The sequence below is a fragment of the Epinephelus moara genome, chromosome 17 (assembly GCF_006386435.1).
Source record: "Epinephelus moara isolate mb chromosome 17, YSFRI_EMoa_1.0, whole genome shotgun sequence".
Classification (NCBI taxonomy): domain Eukaryota; kingdom Metazoa; phylum Chordata; class Actinopteri; order Perciformes; family Serranidae; genus Epinephelus; species Epinephelus moara.
In genome coordinates, this window is record NC_065522.1 from 10,224,807 (window position 1) to 10,239,012 (window position 14,206).

The window sequence follows — 14,206 nt, forward strand, 5'->3', positions numbered from 1 at the left end:
CATAATCAGCCCCAGATAGAGATCGTGTACTGAAGGAAACACCATGCATTTTTCCCTCTCTCTCTCACACACAGAGAGGAACACCCAGCCTCTACATCCGTCCTCCCCCAGCTTGTTGTATGTGTGTGTGTGTACACGGGTGAGTGATTGTTTGTGCGTGTACAAACGTCAGCGAATGCCGTTCCAAGACGGTGATGCGGGCTAACTTCATCACGTCCACATTCTTGTATACACACACACACACAGAAAATCAGAGGGCACTGCTCCAGCCATCACACACAGGGCAGTGTGGGTTAGCCAAGGACACGACAGGCAAACGTTGTTCCTACACACACACAGAAGCATCTGACCTCCGTGATGAACAATTATCTCCTGCGAGCATCCATCTCGACAACACGACCCTTCATCCCAGGGACGGAGCTCTGACCTCACCCTTCACCCAATTATACCCCGGCCTTCCACGGTCATCAGCAGCACGCCAGCACACCATAACAGGCCAGATAAAAGCTCTTATTTGTCTTACTTTGTCTCCTTTGGCTTATGCGTGCACTCCCTCACATCTGCTCTACATTCAGGCCAAATCACAAGGGGAGGAAGAACAAAGATTTTAACCCTGCGGGGTTGACAATGCTTCTTATTTCAACATTTAGTAGATTTTGAAATAACAACAACCTTGAGGCTAGCAGCCACCACCAACCAAAAGCTGTCTCGTTTTAGCTGTTGGTGGTCACCTGTCAATGTGCTGCTTGGCTTGTTACCACCTCTTTTTCCATTGACTTTTTGTTCTAAAGAAGGAGATGAAAAGGTTGATTTCCGGACCCTCAAAGATACACTGTGGAGAAACAGTTGGCCTAAATTTTTATCTGTTTGTGGAAAAAGAGACAGAACAAGCAGGAGGAGGAAAGGAGGGGGGGGGGGGGGGGGGGGTAGAAAAACATGAGAACATGAGGCCTCTTTTGTTTCCTGCACTCAGCACCCTGACATCTGGGCATGTGACTGACAACACAACTGGGTTAGTGTGGTGCCTCTCTTTTTATCTCTCACATACACTCTCACAGATCTGATGCACGTGTGTGTGTGACGTTAAAGAGAAGAGGAACAGAGCTCAGAGGGGAGAGGAAGCTGTCGTCACAACCACAGGAAGTAGGCCTCCCTGAGGGGTGTGTGTGTGTGTGTGTGTGTGTAAGGCATTGGGGAAGGGTTAGAAGGCTGAGGCTTCCTGTTGTAAAGAACTGTCTGCCTTTTTTTAAGTGTGTGTGAAAAAGCTTTTTTTCCCAGTAATAAAATAGATGAAAGTGATCATATGTAAATATGAGTCTCTGCTGATGTGAAACAAGGAGAGTCAATACAAAAACCTGGTCAGTTTCAGTCCTAAAATATACTTCAGACACACAGTCATCTTGTGTGAACGGCACGTGTGTCCAACTCATGACTAACACAAGCCTCGCCGACAAAATCGAGACAGTCAACTGACTTAAAAAGCCATTTACTTGCTTCTGACTCTGGGTGTTAAGTGAAAAGCCTTGTCTGCCCTCTTTTTAGCTTCTGGTAAAAATGAATGACAAACATATGATGGCAGAATGAGTGTGTGTGTGTGTGTGTATGTGTGTGTGCGTGCTGAATAACTCCTCCCAGTTACTTGTACTCTCCACTTCATTTTCACAGAAACTCTGTGTTACAGAGAAAACATGAGTCTGGATTTCTCGACAGACTTAACACTTTTGTGTCGCTGTCTGAACTGAAGTGTGTGCGTGAGAGAAAAAAGAATGACTCAACACCTGGCTTGTGACTCTGAAGAAAGGAAAACGGTGTGTAAATCCCGACAAACCGGAAAACAAAGAGGACGTGGGTGACAACTAGCAACTGATAATGACTTGATCATCGTCACTCTCGATTTCCACGCTTGAGCAACCTCAAAAGCCCCCAAACTTTTCTCTCTGCTTATTTTCAGTAACAAATCTAAGAAAAGCTCAGGACAGAACAGAACATCTCGCTGCCTCTTTTCATAGGAAAAGCTGTCTCAAAATCAGAACTGCAAAAACCCCCCTCCCTCACACTGCTCAGTCTCCATGTGCTTCTATTCCACATCCAGGACCAACACACATGCACTCCGTCTAGCTTAGAAATGCACTCAACAAGACTTGAGACTCTGCTCCCTTGGTAACAGTTACCAAGGGAACCAGTCGCGTCTTCACTAACAGTTATTAAACTAAGCTGGAGAGGCAGCAATGGACTCAGAGAGAAATTCATAACAGGGTTTATAAGAGGTCTTTACAGAACAACATGTTTACAGAGACACAGGGCAGGCTGACCTCATGCACCATCCTCTTCCTCTTCCTCCCTGGACTCTCAACATTATGTCTCATCAGCAGTCTGTGTCTCTGTGTGTGTGTGTGTGTGTGTGAGAATGGCAAAAAAAAACATGGACAAGTGTGTGTGTGTCCTATATGCATCAGAGTTAATGACAGCATGTGTACAGATGGTCGATGCAGCGTTGTTCTTACAGTGGGTGTAATTACGCACCGACCGTTTTGACTTTATCAGAACAACTGTGACGCAGGCTGACCACTTTTGTTATGACGCCTCCGTTTGTTCATTTAGACCAGAGAATCCAAGGCCTGCCTGTTTACAGATTCCTTAGATAGCAATGCTGTAGATCTTTCTTTTTTTTTTTTTTTTATCTCCCATGATGCACGCAGGGCCTACTTGTTGGCTGAATTATCATTTATTTTGCCGACGTGGTCGAGATGGGTGAAAGTAGTCACAGGAGGTGAGGGGTGGTAAAAAAGGAAGGAAGAAAATTCTTTCCAAGGTGTGTGACTATGTGTAACTTTGTGTATGAGTCACACTAATACAGTGTGTAGGTTGCACACCCCCTTACACTGTGGCATCATCATCAGTGGCAAAGAGCCAGAGATAACAGAGAGGAACTGAACTCAGAGGGAAAACTTTCTCTTATTCTCCCACTCGGCTGAGCAGGCAAACAGGACGTAAACACCCTGTTACTCTCAAACACAGCTCTATTCACTCAGAGTGGACTCAATCTCCAAACAATAGTCTTCTTTTCACTAATAATATCGCTGATTCTCTGTTCAAAATGCTGCCATGTTTTACATTAGACTGTTTGCTTGGCTTGTGGCTGATTTTGAATCGCTGCCCGTTGCTGTAAAAGCTCTCAGTGAATTCACTCCTCAGCTTCTGGACTGAATTATACCAATCTGTTTTTCCTGACTGTTCTCAGGTCCAAAACACAGCAAGACCACAGCTGCATGTATGACCAATATTTATAGTTATGGATGTCTAAGCCTCGTGGTTGGCTGGCAGTATAGCAGGGTCCTGCTGATCCACAGAAACTAATGAGAAATTTGTAACAAGGACCATGACTTCACCCATACATGTTAGTGATTAATGTAATCCAAACTGCTTTTCCGTATTTCAAACCCAAAAAGCCTAATGATGTGCAAACACACAGAGAACCCTTCATTTGTTTACCACATTTAAACCTTTTCACTCAATGCACAATCATTAAGCGTTATTGTTATATTTTATATCTTGTTTGTCTTTCACCTTTGTCTCACACTTAATACAGCTACAATGCCCCAAAATAACCCTTTACATATAGCTTACGCGACAGACATTGTCAGCTTCCTGTTTTTTTGGGGGTCTGGTCCACACGTTGAGAGTGCAGGATCCACAGCAGGCAGCCTAACGCTGCATGGTGGAATTCCTCACTTGGCTGACTGAGTTTTTGCCCCCCTCAGCCCCAACTGAACTCTGAAACCTTCATCCTACTGTCTGGACAAGCTTGGTATGCTTAAGTGTTTGAATGCACTGCAGGAGACTAAATAAACTGACAGGTATTTTACTGCGGCACTGAGGGCAGCCAACAAGAGCTATGCCTAGCTGTTATGCAATATATTCCATTGATACTGAACTATAAATAATACTGTCCATCATGTAAATGGAGGGTAATTTGGATAGTGCCCCTTTTAAAGTTCAATGTTTTTGCTGACACAGAGGTACGGGAAATTCCTATACTGGTTTCCAGCCACAGTGCCAGCTATTATGTAGAAAAACTTGTGTATTTTAACACCTGACCTGTTGGGGGGTGTTTGGGGAGTGTTTGAGAAATCGTCAGCAGGGCAGATGTTGTCCTGCACCTCCCTTATTCCCTCTCTCTCGTTTTGAGTCGCTCTCTGAAGGAGAAACGACACCCTTTACTGGAAAGGCTGCGACAGCATGGTGTCACACAAACAGACGTTTCATGATGACATCGCAACACTTCCCCCACCCGCCTCCCTCTGACACACACACTTGGTCGTATTTGTTTTCTCTAACAGGCAACAAAGGCAGTTGAGAGGCAGGAGAGCCCCCCAAAATCTGACGGACTGTCACACAGCCAAGACACACACACACACGGCTCGTTTTATCACTGTGAACTGTCGAAGGAGTGTTAGACAAGTAAGCACTTTAAGCCAGCCTACTGACCCATTTCCCATGCCAGACACACACGAAGGAAAACTCTTAATTAGATCAAAGTAATCCTTAATTTGCTTAGGACAGCCTATAACACCCACACCAAAGCTACATATGGAGAGGGGTTGGGGTGGGAAACTGTCCTGACACAGACTGACACACACGCGCACACACACACCTCTTCTGCTTACTCAAGTTATGTGACTCACTCACTATTGTTAGTTTGAGGTTTCTTTTCCACCGTCATCTCTCTCTCCTCCTCCTGGCGCGTGTGTATCACTTTAATATTCCCCCATGTTCGTCATCACTCATAGTAAAATGGGCGGCGATTGTTCATTCACTCACACACACACACACACACACACTCCTATTGAGATCACGGGACAAACGGAGGCGGGGGAGAGCTGAGGCAGCACACAGCCGGCCAAGAGAGTGTGTGTGTGTAGGGAGCGATTGGGAGCTTTAACTTTTTACAACCTCTGACATCAAACGCAGAGACAAAACGCACCGCTGGTTTCCATGCTGATCGATCCGATTGATAGGAAGTGAGCCTTCAAAGGATTTCTTTTTTTGTTTTCTTCGCGACCCCATGCCAGCACACTCCGCTCTTCCTGATCTCCTCCTTTATTGTGGGCAATAAAGTGACAAATAAGCCCCCACAGCCAGCCACAAATCCTCATCAACTGCTTGTCCGACGACCAGTGAAAAGGAGTGGATCGCGTTTAACGTCTGTGGGCGTGTAGCAAATAACAACCAATATCAACAACCATGGACTCTACTCCAAAAATACATCACCACGCCCCCAAACTACTCCACTTTATCCTCACTTAACCTCCCATGTTTTGATATTTTTACGCATCGCGCTGCTTAATTTCGGCGCAAACTCTCAAAAACAAGGACAAGCGCAACAGCTGGTGTGTTAGGGTGTGGAGAGTGGAGACTTAACATAAGTAAACCCAACTGACTCCTGTGGGCTTTACTGTCGTCATAGAGGGCATGAGTCGAGATAAGAGCGCCAAAAAAGTGTTTGAAAGTCAAAAAGTCACTCCAGTTTGGACTAGTGTTCCCTCTAAGAGGTGGTAATTAGATAACAGATCACGTTGGCCAAACAATGCTCTATGGTCAGACTTTAATGCTTTGACTGCCCCTGAAACCCAGACCTAAAGGACAGCCCAAAACACCGCCCCTCCCCCCAAAACGAGAGGTGATGCAAATCACTTCCTTTCAAACCGGCTCTTTGTGTGCGTAAGGATTGACTGGAGGTGATGGGGGGTGGCAGCTATCCATTCACTATATACGGCTGCCGACCTCAGTGATCCTGCCCACCCCCCACTCAGACTCCAGCAGAGCCACCCACTCCTACACACACACACACACACACACACACACACACACACACACACACGATGGCGTGAGATCTCCTTACACAGGCAATTTTCTCTCCCTGTCCTCTAGCTCTCCTTCCCTTTTCTAGCCATGAGATGATCAGAAAGTTTTCAGGGCAACAATGACCAAACTAGGACGCGGGGTGTCCCACAGTGATATGAACATTAGGTCATTATCACCATTTCATGAACAGATCAGAACGACTACTTTGTACTCAAGCCAGTGTCATTATTCTACACTGAACACACACACAAATACTCTCAAGACACCTCACCCTGGGAGGACCTTTTAAATGGGGGTTATTTGGGGGCATTTGACACACGAACAGCCCGCGATCCCCCAAATCCACATCAAAGCCAATTTACAGAAATTACAGCGATCCACGTGCGCTGAATGATTAAACATGTCCGGTAAAGATGATCAATCGTGAATATGAGGAACACAATTCTCCGAACTGAAACGCGCGTGGGATTCAAGAGTCTCTGTGGTTGAGAAAAACACAGCGAAATTCCCCCACCTAATCGATCAGAGACGATCAAGGGTTCCGCTTTAATCAATTACAATAATTCACTCAGCGCTGTCCTGAATAACAACAGAGCCTATTTTTAATCAGTGAAAACAATGAAACGACATGTCTGTGCCTGATGTCGGAATAAGTCGATACATCGAGGTGTATCATGGTAAAACTTGGTGTTCATGATCACTAGCTCGCCTGCTTACAACCAAAACAAAGTCGACTGGACTTTAAATGCTCCCACTTCAGCACTCACCGTTCATTGAAGTATCACAAACGGACGCTCCAGACATAAAATAATTCCCAAATCTGTCATATGTATCCAGTTCCTTGAGGTCCAAGGCAGTCTGTATAGTCTTTGTATCCGCAACTTTGGAGCTCCGAGTCTGCAGAGAAATTCCCGACGAGCCGGCTGAGCTGAGAGCAGCTCCAGCCCCGTAATCCCTGTTAGTCTGTGTCGCTTCCTCTCGAAACAACCATGAAACCCGAGCCTGCTGACGGCTGGAGAGCCTCTCTGATGTCCGTGATAGGCTCTCCTTCTCTATATTGCGCTTCTTATTCCGTTTGATGGCTGCTTCAGCCGTGCAGCGACAGCCCCGCTCGCCTCGGGTCTCTGTGTCTCTCCGCGTCGAGCTCCTTTTTCCCTGTGCTTCACACACAGCAGCAGCCAGGCAGGGATCGTATTGCGCTGAGCTCTGTTTTAAAGGGACAGAGCACGCACACTCAGACACACGCACACCGAGGCAGAAGCGCACATACACAAACGTGACGTCACCCCACGGCCCCGGAATTCCCTGACAGCGCAAACTGGCAACGAGTCCGACTCCCGTCCCGGTACCGGAGCTGCTCCCCCTCCCTCCTCCTGATAGGTACATTCATTTGTACCTTTTCATTTTTATTTCACTCCACAGTTTTTTAAGGCAGGCTCGTGACTGACTGCTGGAGCCGGTGAACAGCGCCACGGCATATTTCCGTGACCGTCTATTTTTGGATGAGGAAGAGTATTACCCCCTGACGCCAAATTACCACAGGAAGCCAGATACAGTATCACATTGTTATGATTAGATTTAGTGGACTATAAATAGGGCCAGGTATCAGCCACACAGGCTGAATGTTCTGAAATACACTTATGTAAGGGTTGGAACTGCAGATTGTATCCTTAAAGGCTATTGGTTAATAAAGCATACACACTGTAAAATAAATTATTTATAGCCTTTTATGTAAGCCTGTCCTTACCTAAGCATTACTGGAAAATATGTGAAGCAGCTGATGCATTGTTTTATTATACATTGTGCCTTATTGCATACCTGCTTTATATATAGGTAACACTTAAGCCCAGTAGCCAGAAGAACATGCTGGCAGTTTCTGCAAACGACAGGTACGTTATATTTCTAAGTGATGTGTTTTTTTTTTGGAGTAGGCTACATATATATGAGCTGACTTTGTAACTGAGAGGTGGGGGGAGGCTGAATGTTGTGATACCTGGACAAGACAGCTGTTCAAGACCAACAAACAACATCACCAGTTGTTTTTAGCGAGACAATGCTGTTCCCGGCGGTGACTGTGCCATCAGTAGCGGGTATTTTAAATTCAAACATGATCTTTCCCTAACCATAATCAAGTGTTTTTTGTGTCCAAACATAACCACGTTAATCGAAGCACTGTCAAAACTTTAAGTCTAAAGATATCCCCTATATAATAATGTAAAAATTCAACAAATCTGTGGTTTGCAGACCAATTTATTAATGCTTTTAAGGATCTGTTGAGTAATTTTAAGAAAATTTGGGTTGCTAGATTGTGAAAAATCCCTCTTGCTTGTGTTTATCACTCACTATTTGTTGAAGGGACACTGTCAATTTTCAACCAGCTTTGTACTGTAACAATGAGGGTATTATGTGTAAATGAAATATGGTTTTACTAACACCCAGATGTCCTTGCTCATCTCTCAGGTGAAATTTTCGCTGGCTCATTGGCTGTTGTTCGAACTACAGTCTGTACTTCTGCCACCACGGACACAAAGAGTATAGAAACAGATTGTTAGAGCAAGAGAGAGATGCTCGAATTGTAAAACTAGGCAGCACTGATTAAATATAAACCAAGAATCTGTTATTGCATTGCCTATTTCTCTCCTAAAATGTCTTAGTGTGCTGACTGGCTATAATATGAAAATATGTGAACAGGAAGTGGGCACCATACTGTTTCCTGTAATGTCTGACTGGCGCTGAAAATTTTGAGATCAAATGGTAAAACTAAGCAGTGCTAATAAAATATGAACCAAGATTCTGCTACTGTGTTGCATATTTCTTGCCTAAAATGTCCTTCTCCTCTGTTTTCTCTGGTCATGTGGCACCAATTTCAAAAGTCTTTGCAACTCTCTACTGCATAGACAGCCCTGTTTTATGTAAAACATCTTTCTACCACTAAAATACTTCTGTAATAATACTGTTATAAATGTTGATAATCGGTTAATAAATGCTTTAAAAGGCATTGGAATCTGGTCCAGACTCTCTGGTACTTTTTCCAGTGGTTAGTCATGCTGAACAATCAGACAGGGGAATTCTTCACAACCTGCCTAGCCACCCAAAAGTTGCTCACATATTCTGTATGGAGTCTCATCCCGATGCTCAATTACTTCCCGTTTTGCATTGTTAAGTAAAATTGTTGAGAAAAACACTTAGCCTGCACTATATAAATAATACATTTTATAATGAGCTATACAACCCACTGTGAGGTTTGTCTATAGGCTATGCATAATATCTTTATATGCTGTATGAGCTGTAGGATGTACATAGTATTTATGCAGTGCACAGACTGTATTAGACGGTGTAGAGAGAGAAGGCTGAACAATATCTAACTAATGTATTTTCATGGCAATACAGTGGCAATACAGTGCACATGGCTAGGACTATAAAGTCTGAGTTATGAGGCTAATATATTTTTTGTTCCTTTCTAGTGGGCGACATTAACATCTTACATCTCATGACTGTGCACACAGAAGAACATGAATTATATGCTGTGTGCTCAGAGGCAACCAGCTAAGATCCTGTATGAGGTAAACAAGGCTTTGAAAAACACAAATGGCTCTCTCTAAGGCCGGAAACATTCGTTCCAGCTTTTCCTCGCCAAAGTAACCATCCTGTACTCTGTAATAACGCCAAAGAGCTACACTGGCACAACCAACAGTATGTGTCATACACTCTAACACACACACACACACACACACACACACACACACACACACACACACACGTGTAGAGGTTATATTTAGAAAGGACTACCTCAGCAGGACAACAGGAGGTAAAATTAGCCACCACAGGGTGGATGGGAATGTGTCATGGATGATGCTGAGATGATGACATAAGGATACACACACATGCAGTTTATTTATACTTCTAACAAGTCTAATAAAAACAACATAAACAATACTATCAGAACATAATGAACCCTCTCTGCCTCGGTACAAATCTGTGATGCAGTCTCTCACTGTCTGTTCCTCTCTCTCATATCACAACAGGTTACTCACAGGCTATTTTAAGATAACTGAAGCCATTTCTACTTCTATTAGCATGCAGTGAAGAATGACAAGTGATGTGTGTGTGTGTGTGTGTGTGTGTGTGTGTGTGTGTGTGTGTGTGTGTGTGTGTGCGTGTGTGTGTGCTAGATTCAGACCCCTGATGAAGTAAGTGCATGGCATGTGTGGTATGTACCACCAGGGTTGATCTGGAGTCTATTGTCAAGGGACAATGAATGTTCAATAATGTGTTTTGTGTTGAGAAAGAGGAGGGACGCAACACAGTGGGGGTCTTTATGACACTGGGAGGCAGTGAGCTTGTGGATGTTTTGTTTTTGTTTGTTAAAGGCAGTGTGGAGAAATCAGCTCTCTCTCGTGGGACAGATAAAGCTTACACAGTACTGTGCAGTCAGCTTTACTTTTATTTTTTTATAGTGTGTCGGCCAAAATGGAAGCATTAGCAGCTGCTAGTATGCCTGCAGAAGTGAGTAAAAGTAGGAGTCTAGTGCAAAAACCGAGAGGCCATTATCATTCTAAGAGACTGTGGAACAAAAGCTTGTGGCAGCTAGAAAAGTCCTAACATGTCTACACATAGGAAATTTCTCTACAATTGGATGGACGTTGTGAAATAAAAAACATTATGGTAATTAAATTCCAGATGATGTAATTATATCCTCAGAAAACCTGCACCCTTAATGCTCTAACCAGTATGTATATTATAATACATCAAGTCAGCTGGAAAGGCTTTTTATAACATCATCTGGAAGCTATTACACCCTGAATTGCTGCAGTCCTTAATTACCCTTCATAGAGTTGTAAACTAGTGCATTCTGTATGGAGGCTGTATATTATCTGCTTCTCACTGTTGGGTAAGTTGTCCTCTCTAGTCCTGCACAAAAATACTCTGACATGCTGCTCATGCTGCTTGTTTTTTGGAATTATGTTTTCTATTTATTTATTTTTTCATCTGAGGTTCTTTTGTCTTCTCATATGGCTCCCAGTGCGTAAAATTATTACACTATATCTTCCATTATGTGCGTGGATTGTCTCAAGTGTGTGACTCTGCTTGGCTTTCTGTGTATCAATGTATGTGTGTGTGTGTGATTGCACTGTAAAGAGTGTGGTGGGAGACCATTAGCCCTCAAAAGTGAACAGGAAGAGGATTGCTGATTGATGTGGGCATGGGTGGGACTCTAGTGAACCACACACACCGCCCCCCCACACAGACACACACACACACACACACACACACACACATAGCTTCCACCAGCTGTTTCTGTCATAGATGCACTATACTGTAGATAATAAGAGTCTGAGAATACTAAATGTATGTCTGAGCTCAATTCCCATCCTTCCTCTCCCACAACAAGAGAAGCCAAGGCATTACAGTCTGTCCCGGGGGTCCCGAATGTGTGTGTGTGTGTGTGTGTGTGTGTGTGTGTGTGTGTGTGTGTGTGTGTGTGTGTGTGTGTGTGTGGCAGGAAGGGACAATAAAGGAGAAAAAAGGTTTGTGAAGCACTGTGTGTTTAAGTTCTTACAGCTCTTTGCATGGCTAGCTTCTGTATTCATGTGTGTAAGGGAGGCAGACGTGTGTGTGTGTGTGTGTGTGTGTGTGTGTGTGTGGTAGGGACTTTGTGTGTGTAATTAAAGAGATTGGGGACAAGGACGGCTCAGTTCTCACACTCCAAATTTATTTATATATATTTAGCAACTCTCCCATGGGTACAAGCCCCAAAATTCCTGTCATACCAGCCACACACACACACACATTAAAAAAATAAACAGCGTGTAATACTGATGAGGTCCAGACACAGCATCAGTCAAAGAAAGAAAGTATGCATGAGTGTTTGTACTCTGCAGTCGTAGGAGACTGTGTCCCTGGTACAGATGGTACTTCTCAGCCTCTGATATGTAGGACTGTGTGTGGGACTGTGTGTGTGTGTGTGTGTGTGTGTGTGTACATGTGGCATACCGTGAGTCAGCCTTTTGGGTACACTGAAAGACCGTCAGACGCGATAATAATCACCTCCACGCACATACTCACACAGAGACACTCCACGAGGAGACAGAGAACCACACAGGCAGTCAGACAGACAGACGGGCTTAGCACACCCACATATAGCAGCTATGTAGCCGGCTGAATGGAGCGCTACAGCACTGATAATTAGAACCCTTATTCAAGGGAAGAGGGGCCGACAGGGAGCCCGGCTTTCCCTCTAGTTCCTCAAACAACTGGCTAATCCCGACTGTAGCTCTGTGATAAGCTAAGTACTCCAGTCCTGCTTAATATACTCACTATCCTAAAGTTATACACAGTGAAAAGTAAACTCCACTTAGAGGAGCTTAAAAAGCTCAGATGTCTAATTGGTTGATTTTCCTCTTAAAAGGTAAAAAGATGGGCACCAAAATCATCCATATGTCCCTGGTTGGTAGACGACTGGTGTTCATGCTACATTGCTAATACTTGAACATACACTATGTTGAGTTTAAGCAAGCGGCAAACATTCAGTAGCGTGAAAATGAGCTCAGAGCAGCTCTGAAGCTAAATGTTGACTGTGATGTGGACTAAGTCTGGATGTTATGTGTGAAGGACTGGTACAAATATAGCGTCAAATAACTTTATTCCCCCGATCCACCAAAATTAGTGTGTGTATTCAGGTTTTTTAACATGGGAACATGGGTGATAGACTCCTTTCCCATTGCCAGGTGACTAGACCCTTGTATACCGCTTTGCAGTGGATGAGCATGCCTTTATATTTTTATACTGGTGTGTCACGTTCGACATCAAGGACACGCCAGAAAACAGGTTAGTAAACAGTGCAACAGCATGGAGGCCAGAGAAAATGTGATGGTGGTTACCTCTTTTTGAAATCTTGTACTTAGTCAGTATCTCTTTCAAAGTCGGTGCTAACTAAATCTGGATCAATGTTCAAGCTGTGTTTGGGTGGAGACGGGTGGTATTTTGTGGTGGCCCAATATTGCATCGTGCTACCAAAAGGGCTAAAATTAGCAGTGTGTTGAATTTCCATTTCTGATGATCAAAACCGATTAGAGCTTGAGTCAATACATGCCCATGACTACTGCAGAGTCATTTGTCCCAGGACGGCACTATGCTAAACATATCGAAATAAGCTTTCAGAATAAAGTGAACTATAACCGTAGTTTCATGAAGCCTAAGCTGACTTATTCAAACTGCTTGTTTTGTCTAACCAACAGTTCAAAACCAAAAGGAAAATAGTTTACTACCATAAAAGACTAAGAAAAATAGAAATCATTCACATTTGGGTGACTTGAACCAGAACATTCTGGTCTTTTTGCTTAAAAATATCTTCAAGAATTAACTTATTAATCATTTCAGCTCTAATTATACTGAAGTTATGTATTCCTAACATGGTAGTCTGCAGTAATGTGGCCTATCTGTGACCTATGTGATCATTCTGGCATTCAAAGCACCACACAGAGCGTACAAGTTATTGACCTTTCTCACTCTAATGTGGCTTTGAAGAGCAAAGAGTTAAACATGTGATATCTGACTCAGAGGTCTTTAAGTACACAACTCTCTGAGGACTTACAAAACAACACACACACACACACACACACACATGCTTATTCAAGGGAATAGTTGATTTTGTGTGTGTGAGAGGTTGTAAAAAGAGCACACCCCTGATTTCACAACCCACTACCTTCTTTACTAATGAATGTGTGTGTGTGTGTGTGTGTGTGTGTGTGTAATGCACTCTCTGTGTTTTACTCCTACTCTGTCTTACTCACTCTCTTCTGACACATCACCTTGTTGCTCTAACTGTAACCTACAAACTATACAATGGAGCCTCTGTGTGTGAGGGTGTATACCTACTTAGCTATTACCTGTTATCAAATATTGATAGCTAAATCCAGATGGTTGATAAAAAGATTGAAAAACCACATGAAAAAAAACTTTGAAGTAGCGAAATGATTATTATAAAATCATAAAATTAACACTGTAGCGTGCGTGCGTGTGTGTGTGTGTGTGGGCAGTGCTGTGTGTTTGCAGATGAAAGAAATGACAGTAAGACTGAAACCAGAGTAGAGTTCAGTGTGTAAACTGTAAGATCCTTACCTGGTGATCATGGGTAATGTAGTCTGTCTCTTTCAGCAGGCCACCATGACACCTCCAACCTCCTGAAACAACAACATGGAGGAACAAAGGTCAGGATAGAGGTCAAACAGTGTTAACCACAGCAGCAGGGAGGAGCTGGACACAACTTAATTGAAAATGGTTTCTTGATCAACATTCATACACACATATAAAATCAGTCTCTATGAACTGAAGTCAATGG

At 43.6% G+C, this 14,206-nt stretch overlaps 1 protein-coding gene across 5 annotated transcripts in view; it reads right to left on the reverse strand.

Moving 5' to 3' along the window:
- kdm6ba (lysine (K)-specific demethylase 6B, a) overlaps positions 1 to 14,206 on the reverse strand; it is a 54,011-nt gene that overhangs the window by 18,330 nt on the left and 21,475 nt on the right. For 3 of the 5 annotated variants that reach the window (XM_050067014.1, XM_050067016.1, XM_050067011.1), the window contains exon 2: positions 13,987 to 14,048. The gene's annotated coding sequence lies outside the window, so the exon portion shown is untranslated. Of the gene's footprint in view, positions 1 to 6,632; positions 7,062 to 13,986; positions 14,049 to 14,206 lie in introns of those variants that run through there. The other 2 variants (XM_050067015.1, XM_050067012.1) reach the window with 1 other exon arrangement.